We start from the raw sequence: 14,686 nt of genomic DNA on the forward strand, positions 1-14,686 counted from the left end.
TTGAACTTGGGAGGCAGAGGTTGTAGTGAGCTGAGATCGCACCACTGCACTCCAGCCTGGGCTACAGAGCGGAGGCTCCATCTCAAAATAAATAAATTAGGCCTGGCGCAGTGGCTCACGCCTGTAATCCCAGCACTTTGGGAGGCTGAGGCGGGCGGATCACGAGGTCAGGAGATCGAGACCATCCTGGCTAAAACGGTGAAACCCCGTCTCTACTAAAAATACAAAAAAAAAAAAAAAAAAAAAAAATTAGCCAAGCATGGTGGCGGGCACCTGTAGTCCCAGCTACTTGAGAGGCTGAGACAGGAGACTGGCGTGAACCCGGGAGGCTGAACTTGCTGTGAGCCGAGCTTGCACCACTGCACTCCAGCCTGGGCGACAGAGCGAGACTCCTTCAATAAATAAATAAATAAATAAGTATAATTAAAAATTCAGTTATTTAGTTGCACGAGCCACATTTCAAGTGCCCAGTAACTGCATGTGTCTAATGACTACAGTATTGGACAGCGCAGGGCTACAATTTATAGCCTAAAAAAGGTCTCTATGCAATGAATACCTGCAGTATTTTTTTAAACTTTAAAGAAACCCAAATAATAGCATAAAAACCTATAGAATTGGGCTGAGGCTAAAGTCAATTTAAAGATTCATTATACATGTATTAAATGTATTATACACTTTCCATGTCAGCTTCATGAAAGCTATGACTGATGGATAGAGAGGTTATTCATCTTTTATTTGCCTACCATGGTCAGCTTTTCTGTGAGGCAAATGCAGTGCAAGTTTCAGGACGCCTCACTTGCCTAGGCTATACCTAATTTTGCATTCTAAGTTTATTTTACTTTTTAAAGGAGCCCTTCCACATTTATGAGCTTCAGGTCCCACAAAACCTGGAACCAGCCTTAGCCCCTAGGGTAACATGTCCTACTTTTGATTTTATAATGGAATAACATGTGAAAAATGTGGTTGAAGTGGATTACTTTTGTAGAGAATTCCTGGTATTTAGAGTCCTATAAGAGTTACTTTGTGTTTGTAACTACCTGATTATTACTAGAATATGATTTCATTACTATTCAACATTTATTCTCTGTATGTAAATAGGGCATCTGGGCATCATCTTTTTATTCCATAATATTCAATTATAGGACAATAGTAGTATTAATAATAGCATTTTTGTTTATATATAGGCATATTAATTCAAGGGATTCTGGCCCAAAGACATATTCATATATTGATTTTTGCTTTTCAAAAGCGACATAAGGCGATGTCAAATATTATTTCTACAGTGGCAGATACATTTGACTATTAGGTTATCCTGCTGACCTCCTTGAGGGCAGGGATTCTGTTGTTTTTACCTTTGTGTCTTGAGCACTGAGCACAGCTTTGGGCTCATGGTAGCCACTCAGAAATGTTGAATGAGCTAGTGGATAAAGAAACAGGAAAACAAGAAACTCAACTTAGATTTAAATCAGAAGTGAGACAGTTGGCCTAAGATGTAGCAAAGGGTTGGAACTGAAAAACACAGGGCGGTGTCTACTCTTCTGCTCTGAACGTGCCTGATGATACTCCCTGGGACTCTGGTCGGTAATGCTAGTGAGATGTCATTACAGCCCCATGACAGCTACTACTCAGCGGCATCTGGTCAGTCTAAGTAAACTGGTGAGCACTCCAGTTGTGATATACACAAAACTTAGGTTAGTCCTGTCCAATCCATTAGTTTCTGGACATAGACTGATTAAAAAAAAAATCAGACCAGATCATTCAGGTCTCATCCTACTCATTTTTCAACCATGACAATCTCAGATACAAGAATGAATTCAATGCACCACTAAGAAATATCAATTAGGAAGACATTCCCCACAAAGCAAAGTAATGTGGTGGCCACTCAGAAACCATTTAGTAAGCCAACTAAAAATTTACAAATCTTCAAATTTAAAAATGAAAGAAATGTACACAGTTTCCATGTAGCAATGCTAATTTTTCCTGGGAAGAATTTCTTTACTGACAGCAATCATGCCTGTGTCTTAACAACTGGTTGGATGCTAGGAAATTAGTAGGTATATGCTAAATATTTTCTGAATGAGTTAGTACTTAATTTTATGACTGCAGTTAGATTAAGAATAGAATTAGAATTGTCCAAGTAGACTATTAGCTGCCATTTTCCTAAGCACAGAATTTATATAACTCCAATCAGAAAGCAAATATTTATTTATTTATTTAGTTTCTACTGTGTGTTCGGCACAGTGATCAATGCAATGACAGACACAATATAAATATGCATCCCTGCCTTCAAGGAGCTTGCAATACAGTTAAAGAAATAATCCTAATTTTTATAGTACAAACTTTAAGTAGTGTCAGGTGTCAGAGAAGGAGTGAAGGACTAGAAAAGTCAAAGAAGTCTTCAGAGATGTAGGAGGATTTTACTTGAACTTTGAATAGTGAAAATTTAGGTAGAAAGTTTCTTATTTACTCATTCAACAAATATCAATTGAGTTACTAAAGTGATTCACTGGGAGTACAAAACAATTGTGAGCTAGTGGAGGTCATAAATCTTGTTTTGAAACCAAATCTAAACTCTTCTGAGAGGGTGGCTCACAATCTAATAGCTAGGAATCGGGCAGACAGCAAACAAATCAATCACTGCAGTATTATGTAATAAGGGCTATGACAGGAGTCTGTAGAGGAGGCAGTGGTGGCTTAAAAGAGTATATGAGTTGCTTGGCCTGGAGTGCATGATAAAGGAAGTGTTAACACAGGAGGTAGAGGAGGCCAAGGGTAGAGGGGAAAGCAAGTGCAAAGCTCCCGAGGCAAGTGTTATCAGGGAACCATAAGTACTCATCTATGTCAAGAACATAGGGTAAAGGTAAGAAAGATTAGAGATAAGGTTGAAGAGGTAGGTGGAAGGAATGGGTCCTTTCAGGCCAGGTTACTTCAGCATGTTTATGGAAAGGCACAGATGCTCTAATTATAATAATATTTTTTATATAGCAGGGAGGACCTTGACCAAACTGGAAAGGAGAGTAGAGTCAGATGACTTCGAAGAACCTTGAAAGCAAAGCAGAGTAGTTCAGACTTGGTTTCAAAACAAACTGGAAACCATTTAAGATTGTGTATAGGGAAGTAACAAGATGAAAGGGAGGATTTAAGAATAATTAATCTGGAAGAATAAGTCACATCTGGAAAAAATGAAGCCATGAAGCCACTTAGGAAGCTGCAGAAGGTATCCTAGGCATCTGATGCTCTGGTCGGACTCGGGTAGGTGTGGTAGGAATGAGGAGGAAGGATGTCAGCGAGCAATGTTTAGAAGGAAAGAAATCAAGCTGAACTTGGTGACACACCACAGAAGAAGGATGGGTATACAAAATTTACTCCACAAGTTTGTGGACCTGGATACTTGAAAGAAAGATGGGGTCTCCAGCATGGACTGAGATAAGGGAAGAGGTGGCTGGTTTGTGGAGGAGGTCGATGGGAATTTGAGTCTGAGGGGACAGAAGGACCATTTCCAGTAGGCAGCCAGAAATGCAGGACTGAAAGTCAGATGAGAGAGTAGTGGAACTAGAAACATTCCAAGGAATACCCTGGACACTGAGAAAAGCCTGACACAATATCTCTGTACTTACAAAGGAACTGTAAACACAACTAATACTTGGAGCCATCTCCTAGTTGGTTCAGTCCAGTGCTAGAGTGGAGTAGTGATTTTGACACAGAGTCTCTCCGTCACTCAGGCTGGAGTGCAATGGCCAGATTTTGGCTCACTGCAACCTCCGCCTCCTGGGTTCAAGCAATTCCCCTGCCTCCAAGCAATTCCCCTGCCTCAGCCTCCCAAGTAACTGGGATTACAGATGCCTGCCACCACACCCAGCTAATTTTTTGTATTTTCGGTAGAGACGGGGTTTCACCATGTAGGCCAGGCTGATCTTGAACTCCTGACCTCAGGTGATCCACCTCCCTTGCCCTCCCAAAGTGCTGGGATTATAGGCGTGAGCTACCATGCCCGGCCTGGGACACATATATCTTTTTTTTTTTTTTTTTTTTTTGAGATGAAGTCTCGCTCTGTCACCCCGGCTGAAGTGCTGGAGTGCAGTGGCACGATCTTGGCTCACTGCAACCTCCGCCTCCTGGGTTCAAGTGATTCTTCTGCCTCAGCCTCCTGAGTAGCTGGGATTACAGGCGCGTGCCACCATGCCCAGCTAATTTTTGTATTTTTAGTAGAGATGGGGTTTCACCATGTTGGTCAGGCTGGTCTTGAACTCCTGACCTCATGATCTGCCTGCCTCGGCCTCCCAAAGTGCTGGGATTACAGGTGTGAGCCACCATGCCAAGCCTGGGACACATATATCTTTTTAAGATAAAGTAGTGCTATTGAGTTTTGAAGAGGGGTGGGGTAGAGACGCCTGGAGCCCTACCTGTTTGTTTGCCACTGAAACTTTTGAGGTATCTCCACAGGACCCAGGAAAACAGATTTTGATTCAGAGAATTTCCTTAAAAAATACCTTAAAATAACAAAGTAATGAGACATTTTGGTTTGCTAAATAGGAACACCACAGTCAATAAGGATAGTATCCTTTTTTGCTATCTTAGCAAGAAAATATAATAAGCATACTGGGCAACTGAAGCCTAACCTATGTGCTCCTGTGTATTATATAATCAGTATTTTGCCCATGTTCCTGTAACCCTAGTTTAACAAGTTGAGAAATTATTTTGTTTATATTGTTGATTTCCAAGTTAGAAATTGTTGTAGGTAGAAATTGCTGTATAAGTAGGGGTGGAATCCTGTATCACTGAAGCTAGTGTGTTTTGCAAGCCTGTTAATCTTTCTTGGACATAGCTTCATTGGAGGAGTTGTCTTAGAAAATGAAATACGTTCATGTATTACCCAGAGATGAAAGAGTCTGTGAGAATTCACAGCAAATGGCCGTGATCCTTTCCTGTATCCCAGCTCCAAATTCTTTCCCCAGGAATGTACAGCTGGGTAACTCTATGTTTGCTTGTACACAACCTTTCGAGGCAGCACAAATTTACCTTTTATAGATGTTGATGCCTGCTATGGCTGTTAAGTTTTGTTATTGCCGCTTCTAGACATTTGTCTACAAGTAGTGTAGGAAACAAAATAGTTATAAATAAAAAGCATATCTTAATTTCATATTACACTATTTAGAGGCTTTTTCTTTCTACTTTTTGGAAAAATCTAGATACCTTCATTCATTCATTCATCCAACAAATATTAAGTGCCTATTTATGTGCCCCATACTGTTGTAGACACTAAGGTTAAAGCAGCAAACAAGACAGCCAAATTCCCTGCCTTCATGCAGCATAGAGTATAGTAAGGAACACAGACAATAAACACAAATTCCATAACTGTTTATATAATTACAATTGTGATAAATGTTATAAAGGAGGGAGCATATAGCAAAGGGACCAAACCTTATGGGTTGGGAAGGTTTTCTTGAAAATCAATATTAAGGCTGAGACATAAAGGACAGCTAAGAGTTAGGCTGGCAAAGAAGTCTGTGGGGAAAAGTGTCGCAGGCTGAGGGAATAGAAAATTTGAAGCCCTTGACGCAGCAAGTTAATTGGTGAGTTTAAGAAATTGAAGAAACCAATTATGTCTTGATGTCACTAAATCTTAAAGAGTGAGGGGGAAAGGGTTTGAGATAAGCATAGAGAGAGACTAGAGGCCAGATTCTCTCTCTCTCCTCTCTCTCTCTTGTTTTTTTTTAATGTGCCTTAAACTAGTTCCAAGAGGTCAGATTCTAAAAGCCTCCTAGAGCAGGCTACTCAAAGTGGGTCCATGGACCAGCAGCGTCAGCTTCACCTGCGACTTGATGGACAGGCAAATTCACAGGCCACATCTCGGACCCACTGAATCAGGATGTCTAGGGAAGAGGCTCGGCCGTCTGTGTTCTAACAAACTGCTGATAATTTGTTGAAGATAAGCAATGTGTGCAAAGGGGTACATTGTTCTAGTCTCTCTATGTATGTTTGAAGGTTTTCATAATGAAAATATTTTTAAAAGTAATATTAGTAACTTTTACATGTTTTAAAACTGATACAAGTGAAATCAGAATGTCTATTTTCTTCTACTACTTGAATTTTTTTCTTTAAAAAGTATATCCATGTTACACACAACTCTAAACCACTTGTTTTCATTGCTATGCAGTATTTTACTGTATGGCTAGAATAATATATCATTGATGTACATTTGGGTTGTTTACAGGTTTTTTCCTAATATGAACAATGTCATTACAAATGTTCTAGTATGGTACACAAGCTTTTCCTGGTGAATGAGTGTGTTGGGCATAAAATTGCTGGCAGACTATGTATAACTTCAACTTTATGATAATACCAAATTGTTTTCCAAAGGAATTGTTTTGATTTACATTCCCACCGACATTGTGTAAGAGTTTTGGTTGTTCTACATCATTGCCAATATTGATACTATTGTTTGAGACCAGAAGTGTTTCAAATTTCAATTTTTATTGGATTTTGGAATATTGCATTATACTTACTGGTTGAGCATCCCAAATCTGAGAATTTCAAATCTCAGATGAGATTGGCTCTAATAAACATTTCCTTTGAGTGTTGTCAGCACTCAGAAAGTTTTAAATTTTTGTGGCATTTTGGATTACTTATTTTTGGATTTGGGATGCTCAACCCATACCAGACTTTTACATTTTTGCCAGTCTGATGGGTATGAAGTATTATCTCAAGTGGTTTTAATTTTCATTTCCGCAGTTACAAATGAGGTTGAAATTTTTTTGTTTGTTGACCTTTCAGGACTCTTGTTTTATGAAGGGCCTGTTTACATCTTTCACCCATTTTTCTATTGGATTTTTTGTTCTTTTCTTATTGATTTATAAAACTTTTAAAATATCCTGGATAGACTGGGTGTGGTAGCTCATGCCTGTAATCCCAGCACTTTGGGAGGCCGAGGCAGGCGGATCACCTGAGGTCAGGAGTTCGAGACTAGCCTGGCCAACATTGTGAAACCCCGTCTCTACTAAAAATACAAAAATTAGCCAGTCGTGGTGGCGGGCACCTGTAATCCCAGCTACTCGGGAGGCTGAGGCAGGAGAATTGCTTGAACCCGGGAGGTGGAGGTTACAGTGAGCCAAGATCATGCCATTGCACTCCAGCCTGGGTGACAAGAGTGAAACTCCCTTTCATCCTCTCGAAAAAAAAAAAAAAACAGCAATATCCTGGATACTACTGGATACTAGTCATATAACACGTTATGAAAATATCCTCTTCTGGTTTCATTTATTTTTCTATTTCCTCTTTTTATTTTTATTTTAGTTTAGTTTATCTTTAGATAATTAGATATTCTTAACTTTTGCTCCAAATTAATTAATTTTTTCCTTTATGATGTTGGTTTTTGTAGTTTGCATCTAGTTTAAGAAATTCTTCCTAACCTCAAAGTCATAAAGATATTCTTGTATTTTGTCTTCTAAAAATTTTGTAATTTTGTCTTTCACATTCAAGTTTTTAATCCACTTAAAGTTGATTTTTGTGTATAATGTAAAGCCAGGAACCCATTTTCATTTTTTAAGATTGGATAGCCAATTATTCTAGCACCAGTTGATGGAAAAGTATATCTTTTCCCCACTGATCTATAGTGTCAGCTCATCATAAATTGAAATTCCATAAACGTATGGGCTTTCTCTTATTTTCCTGTGATTTATTTATCTCGTTATAATAGGCTTTTCACAGCTCTTGGTTTCCAAATTTTTCATTTTAAGGATTTTTGGCCTTTCTTGCTCTTTTGCCCTTATAACATAAATTTTGGAATCCTCTTACCAAGTTTTAAAATCTAGGCCGGGCATGGGGGTTCACGCCTGTAATCCCAGCACTTTGGGAGGCCAAGGCGGGCAGATCACTTGAGGTCAGGAGTTCGAGAGCAGCCTGGCCAACATGGTGAAACCCCGTCTCTACCAAAAATACAAAAATTAGCAGAGCATAGTGGCGGGCACCTGCAGTCTCAGTTACTTGGGAGGCTGAGGCAGGAGAATCACTTGAACTCAGGATGTGGGGGTTGCAGTGAGCCGAGATCATGTCAGTGCACTCCAGCATGGGCAACAGATCGAGACTGTGTCTCAAAAAAAAAAAAAAGAACAACAACAAAAAAAACTAATAAGATTTTTGGAATTGCATTGAATCTGTATATCAATTTAGGGGAATTTGACATCTTTAAAATACTGAGCTTTCATAGTCAAGGACATGGTATATTTCTCCATTTTCAAAGGTATTCTTTAATTTCTGTCACCCAGGATGGAGTGCAGTGGCACAATGATAGCTTACTGTAATCTTGAACTCCCAGGTTCAGGTGATCCTCCTGCCTGGTTGTCCTGAGTAGCAGGGACTACAGGTGTAAGCCACTACGCCAGCCTTCATAGGCGGTATTCTTTAATTTCTTTCAAAAAAGATTTGTAATCTTTTCTCTGGGTCTTACAAATCCTTGGTTAGCTTTATTCATAGGCATCTCATTTTTAATGCTATTATTATTTTTTAATGCTATTATTAATGGCATCATTGTTAAAAATTACTTACTATGTTTGTTATGTAATAGAAATACAATCAACTTCTATAACCTTGTTAAATTCATGAAACAATTCTCCTTTGGAGGACTTTTCCTCATTCAACAACCGCTAAATTTATGGAAATCTATCTATAGATTTTTAGGTGTGTTCTTCCTTTATAATCCTCTATTTCGTATTTCATTATTTTTGCTGTTTTGAGCTTGCTAAATCCTTTGGTACAATGTTGGACAGAAGTGTCTTTTTCTGTTCAATACATGCTCTAGTCTTATTTCTGATCTTGAAGAGAATGCTTTCTAGCTCTATAATAACATATTATGTAGGATTTTGTTGTAAGTTCTGATGTCTAAAATACTAAGATTTTTAAAAATCATGAAAGGATGTTGAATTTTTTCAAGCACTTTTTCTGCATTTATTGAGCTTATCATGTGTTTTTCCCCTTTACTCTGTTAGTATGGAAAAGAATATTGATTTTATAATGTTAAACCAATCTTGAATTCTTTGGATAAACACAATTTTGTCATAATCCACTATCTTTTCATATATTTCAAGATTTGGTTTGCTAATTTTTAAAAGGATTTTGCATTTTTGTTCAAGTACAAAATTGGCCTCAATTTTCTTTCTCATATTTTTGTCAGAAGATAATTGGCCCCAAGCCCCAATTGTGATATTTAATTAGTACAACTGGTATAGCCCTTGAGGCTGGTTATGGTTTACATCTTTCTGATTGGTAGTGGCATCCATTCTGAATCAGCAGTTAATTACTTCAAGTATCACTCCTGTCCAGACCATACTGCAAAGGAATGCCAAGATTTAAAGTTTGGGTAGATGACAAAAATCCCCTAAAGGAAATTGGCAAGGAACATCCCAAATGGTAGGGGGGATATAGGGCAGTCATAAAAAAGAAGAGTTGCTTCAAGAGGGATTAAGTAGTTGACTACAGTGAATACTAATTAGAGATCAAATAAGATGAAAACTGAAAAGTATCATTTGATTTAATAACAGGGAGGCCATAATGACCTCAGTAAGAGCAGTTTGACAGGGTGATGGGCACCAAAGGCAAATTAGAAGTAGTTTAGCAGTGAAAAGGGCATCATCATCCCAAAATGGTAGACTGAGCACATGGGCCTATCTTCTCTTCCAACACCCCAAAACCTAACTGGAAAACCATATAGAATGACATGTGTAGACCTCAAATTTTTTTTTTTTTTTTTTTTTTGAGATGGAGACTTGCTCTGTCACCCAGGCTGGAGTGCAGTGGCATGATCTCGGCTCACTGTAACCACCACCTTCTTGGTTCAAGCAATTCTCCTGCCTCAGCCTCCATAGTAGCTGGGATTACAGGTGCCTGCCATCATGCCCAGCTAATTTTTGTATTTTTAGTAGAGACGGGTTCTGCCATATTGGCCAAGCTAGTCTTGAACTCCTGACCTTATGCAATCCACTTGCCTCAGCCTCCCAAAGTGCTGGGGTTACAGGTGTCAGCCACCATGCCCGGCCTATAGACCTGAAATTTTAACAAATTTCTCAAAGGTAGAAAGCATATAGATGGAAGAGAGTCAAGTTTTGTGGGTCCTGAAGTGTACACAGTTTGGGAAGTCCCCTTTAAGATAAATAATGCAAATTGTAAATATGCAATTGGGTACAGGGCTTTGGAAGGGAGCCATGTAGGTGAAGAACCCTGAAGCTTCATTGGTTTCATGGTAAATCTGCCAATAAGCAGGTGGAACTTGATTGACAAGAGAACCCAAAGCCCAAATTGTATCCCAGAGAGGACTGTTGCAGCATAAGGAACTCTCTGGACATGCTCCAGGCTCAGGGACAAAAGATACAATAAGCGAGAGGGGGCCCAGGGCAGTCAGGGTGATTAATCTGGGAGCTACATTCAGAGCAGCTGTGTAGGTCAGTGCCTCCTGCTTCCCCTGCTTGGGCTGAGCCACAAGCACTGCCAATTTACACGGAAGCCAGAGCAGCCAATGTGTGCTGGACAAGCAGGGCGGCATCCCAGATAGCCAGGAGGACTGAGGAGCTACTGGGACACAGTACATGCCTACCTGAAATTACAGTCTGCTCCTCCCCAGCAATCACCAAACATATCCCCCTGTAATCAGAGCCAACCTCCACAAAAAAAGCAAGATTTTCAAAAAGCTAAGAAGTCAACACCATGAGAGGCTCTAAATTGAACAAATAGAAGAACTTAATCTAAAAGAAAGAGTTAACATAGCAAACAGAAGAAGGGAAGAAATCGTTCTTCAAAATCTATAACATGCAAAAATTCAAGTACATTGAATTAACATTAACAACAAAACTAAAAAATTCAAGATGTTCGTTTGTTCATTCATTCAATAACAATTCATTCAGCACTCCCTACTAGTCTCACTACTATCAGGGACTATTCCAAATACTTGGGATTCATCAGTAAATAAAGCAAAGTTTCCTGCCATATTACATTCTAGATGAGGTGAAGGAGAACAGATAAATATTATATTTAATAAATAAGTAAATTATGTAGCAATTTAGCAATAAGTACTATCAAACAAAGAAAAAGAAGGATTTCTAGAGGAGACAATAAAAACTTTCTAGTCACCCCTCCTCAAAGTAATTTAATGTTTAAAAAAACTATTTTAGGAACTGTTTTCATCTTCACATTTATTCATCCTCTCTTTTGTTATATCTAAAATAGGATATGTGGGCCAGACATGGTGGCTCATGCCCGTAATCCCAGCACTTTGGGAGGCTGAGGCGGGTGGATCACGAAGTCAAGAGATCAAGACCATCCCGGCTAACATGGTGAAACCCTGTCTCTACTAAAAATACAAAAATTAGCTGGGCATGTTGGTGTGCTCCTGTAGTCCCAGCTACTCTGAAGGCTGAGGCAGGACAATCACTTGCACCTGGGAGGTGGAGGTTGCAGTGAGCCGAAATTGCACCACTGCACTCCAGCCTGGTGACAGAGCAAGACTCCATCTCAAAAAAATTAATTAATTAATTAAATTAAATTAAATAGGATATGTGGTAAGGGGTGGTATTGATGTCTTGGTATTAGCCACTACCTACTTATGCTTTTCTTAAGTTACCAAGAAGTTTCTGCCTGGAGGAACTCAATAAATTATTTTATTTTATTTTATTTTATTATTTTTTTTGAAACAGGTCTCACTCCTTCACCCAGGCTGGAGTACAGTGCCATGATCTTGGCTCACTGCAACCTTTGTCTCCTGGGTTCAAGTGATTCTCAAGCCTCAGCCTCCCGAGTAGCTGGGATTACAGGCACGCGCTACCATGCCTGGCTAATTTTTGTATTTTTAGTAGAGATGGAGGTTTCACCATGTTAGCCAGGCTGGTCTCAAACTCCTGACCTCAAGTGATCCACCTGCCTCAGCCTCCCAAAGTGCTGGGATCACAGGCGTGAGCCACCGTGCCCAACCAGAACCCAATAAATTTTAATAACACTTAAAACATAGACATATCCTCCCACTTACACTCCTACCCTCCCATGAGTGGAACATGGACATGAAGACTTAAGTTTACTAACTCAGTAGCAGTCAAACAGGACATACAAACTGTGTCACATAATTCAACATAACTTTATTAGACAACATTTATTATTATCTTATTGTCCGATATACTCCAGTTGCACTCTGTATATGAAGAAGAGTTACTCTGATGCTTGGAGAGAGCTGGAAATGTGAGTAAGTAAATGTACTACTTTTTGGCTGTGTTTTAGGCCCCACATTCTTCACTTAAGAGATCAAGCATTGTTAAATGAAGCTGGGCAAAGACAATTAAAGGAAAGTCCTTTTCTGGTGCACAAGCCTTCTTGAAAAAATGAAAATGAAAAAAACTTGAGGCTATAATGACCCTAGTTGAGTTATTCAGTTAACATTCATACAAGAAATATGTTTTGAGCAGCTAAAATATACCATACACTGTGCTAGGTGTGGGATAGACAGAGGTAAACAAAACAAACGAGATAATTTTAGCCCTTGTGTTTATTGTTCAGTAAGGAAGAGAGACACTAAAACAAATAAACCTACAAATAAATATATAATTATAAAATATATAAGGGTTCTGGAAAGGAAAAGAACAGGGTGTTAGGAGAGGGATTGGGATAGGGACTTTGGAAGGGCTGGGGCATGGTTAAAGAAAGACTCTGAGTAATCATTCTTTTAACAAGCGTTATTACTGGTGAGTCAGAATAACATTCAAATTACGTTTAGAAGTTGTTAATGTGCTAAAACAATGAGTCATAATATTTATCCAAGCCATATTTTAGAATAAATAGTAACCTCACAGCAGAATGGTGATAAACAGCCAAAAGTCCAGTTACATCTGAAAAATGTGTCTCTTCAGTGTCTTCCTTCTTTCTTCCCAGGCTTGCTAGCTAGCCAAATGAGCAGATCTGGCAAGCCGTCCTTGTGCGTGAAAGGTGGGTCCTTTTCTTTAGCCATCTGGACCTGCCCTATTTATCCCAATCATTGACTCATTTCTATTGAGCCATGAATCATGCCTGGCACCTACTGCCATTCTGTAAGTGTCATGAGGATTTGGCGTTCTAAAAACATGCCACCGGTCAGGGCATTTCTATGAAAGCATTCCCTAACATGGATGGAGGTTTGAGAGTATGGTTCCCCCTGACCCTCAAAAGTCTTCAGCATAGCAGGGTAAATTTAATACCTTTTCAGAAGCCAGCCTGATCCCTGCCTAATTTCTAAGTGGGTCATGCTGTTAAAGTCAGAGTGACGGTTACTGATTGTTTTTTTAGGCCTGCTGAGGCCATCCTGGCCATCTGAGTAAGGACAAAAACACTTCTGACAGAGAGTTTGGGCATTTGAATCATTCCATTTATCTCCTTCTGGCTATCCAATTGCTCATAGATGTTTCCACTCTCATTTTGGTAAGGACGAGAAATGTTCTCTAAATAATTTAGATAATCCTATAATGTTTGTATAATGGAAAGTATTAGTTTTGAAATAGCTATTGATATTTGTTTTATCAAGTTAATAGAGTTACATTGCTTTAAAAGCCAAGTATTATTAAAGAACAGACCATTTTCAACTCTTTTTTGAAATTTTCTGTTTATTTACCTCTAGCTTCTAAATAACATGCCAGTGGTTCAAACTTTTTATTCTCAGGATCCCTTTACAATCTTAAAAATCAGTGAGGCCCAAATGAGGTTTTATGTGAGTTGTAATATTTTATTTATTTATCATATTAGAATTTAAAACTGAAAAATATTTTAAATATTGTTTATTCATTTTTAAGTAGTAATAATAAACATGTTAACAAAAAAAATTTATAAAAAATAACTACATTTTCCAAAATGAACATAAAAACCATTTAGTGAGAAGAGTAGCATTGTTTTTCATTGTTTGCATATCTCTTTAATATCTGGCTTAATGGAAGACAGCTGGATCCTCACATTGGCTTCTGCATCCAGTTTGTTGTATTATGTTGTTTGGGTTGAAGTAAATTTTTAAAAATCCAACCTTACACAGTTATGTAGTCAGAAACAGGAGGAGTATTTTAATAGTCTTTTCAGGAAATTGTGGCTATTCTTATTTGATACCATATTAAAATTAACTAGCAGTAGTTTCTGAAAGATTTGTTGCAATGTGAAATCTGAAACCACACCAATAAACTTTTGTGCTCTGCTATACTGAAACCTACTGGTCTGTCTTGAACTTTGAATGGATAATATCACGCATTGGTCATCAGGAAAATTAGTAATGCAGATCTTCCAAAAGGTGATACATTTTATTATATAATATTTTAAAATCACATTTGTTAATATCATCACTGATTTCATTAAAAAAATTTAAGTATTGGAAAACCATAAACTTACCGTGGAGGATACAAGTTTTCCAAACTTCTAATTTTCCCTTGAAACCTCAAATTTTTTCATTCCAACAAATACTGTCAGTTTTTTTTTTTTACTTGAAATGTCAGGTTTACTTCCTTCATTTTTGAGAAAATGTGTGCTGAATACCCAAGTTTGAATAACCATAATTTGTCTATCATTTGTTCTTTCAAGTTGAAATATTGTTTCATGCATTAAGCAGCTAGTTCAACCCTTAATGTAAACATCACACAAGTGTTCTTCCATATGCAACAGATTTTTATGCTATTAGTACTTATGCTATTAATACTTCTCACTT

At 38.3% G+C, this 14,686-nt stretch overlaps 1 protein-coding gene across 2 annotated transcripts in view; it reads left to right on the forward strand.

Annotated features, from left to right (window-relative positions):
- Positions 1-14,686, forward strand: part of MYPN (myopalladin) — a 105,216-nt gene that overhangs the window by 16,553 nt on the left and 73,977 nt on the right. The gene's annotated exons all lie outside the window — the stretch shown is intronic.

Source organism: Pan paniscus, chromosome 8 (genome assembly GCF_029289425.2).
Source record: "Pan paniscus chromosome 8, NHGRI_mPanPan1-v2.0_pri, whole genome shotgun sequence".
Classification (NCBI taxonomy): Eukaryota; Metazoa; Chordata; class Mammalia; order Primates; family Hominidae; genus Pan; species Pan paniscus.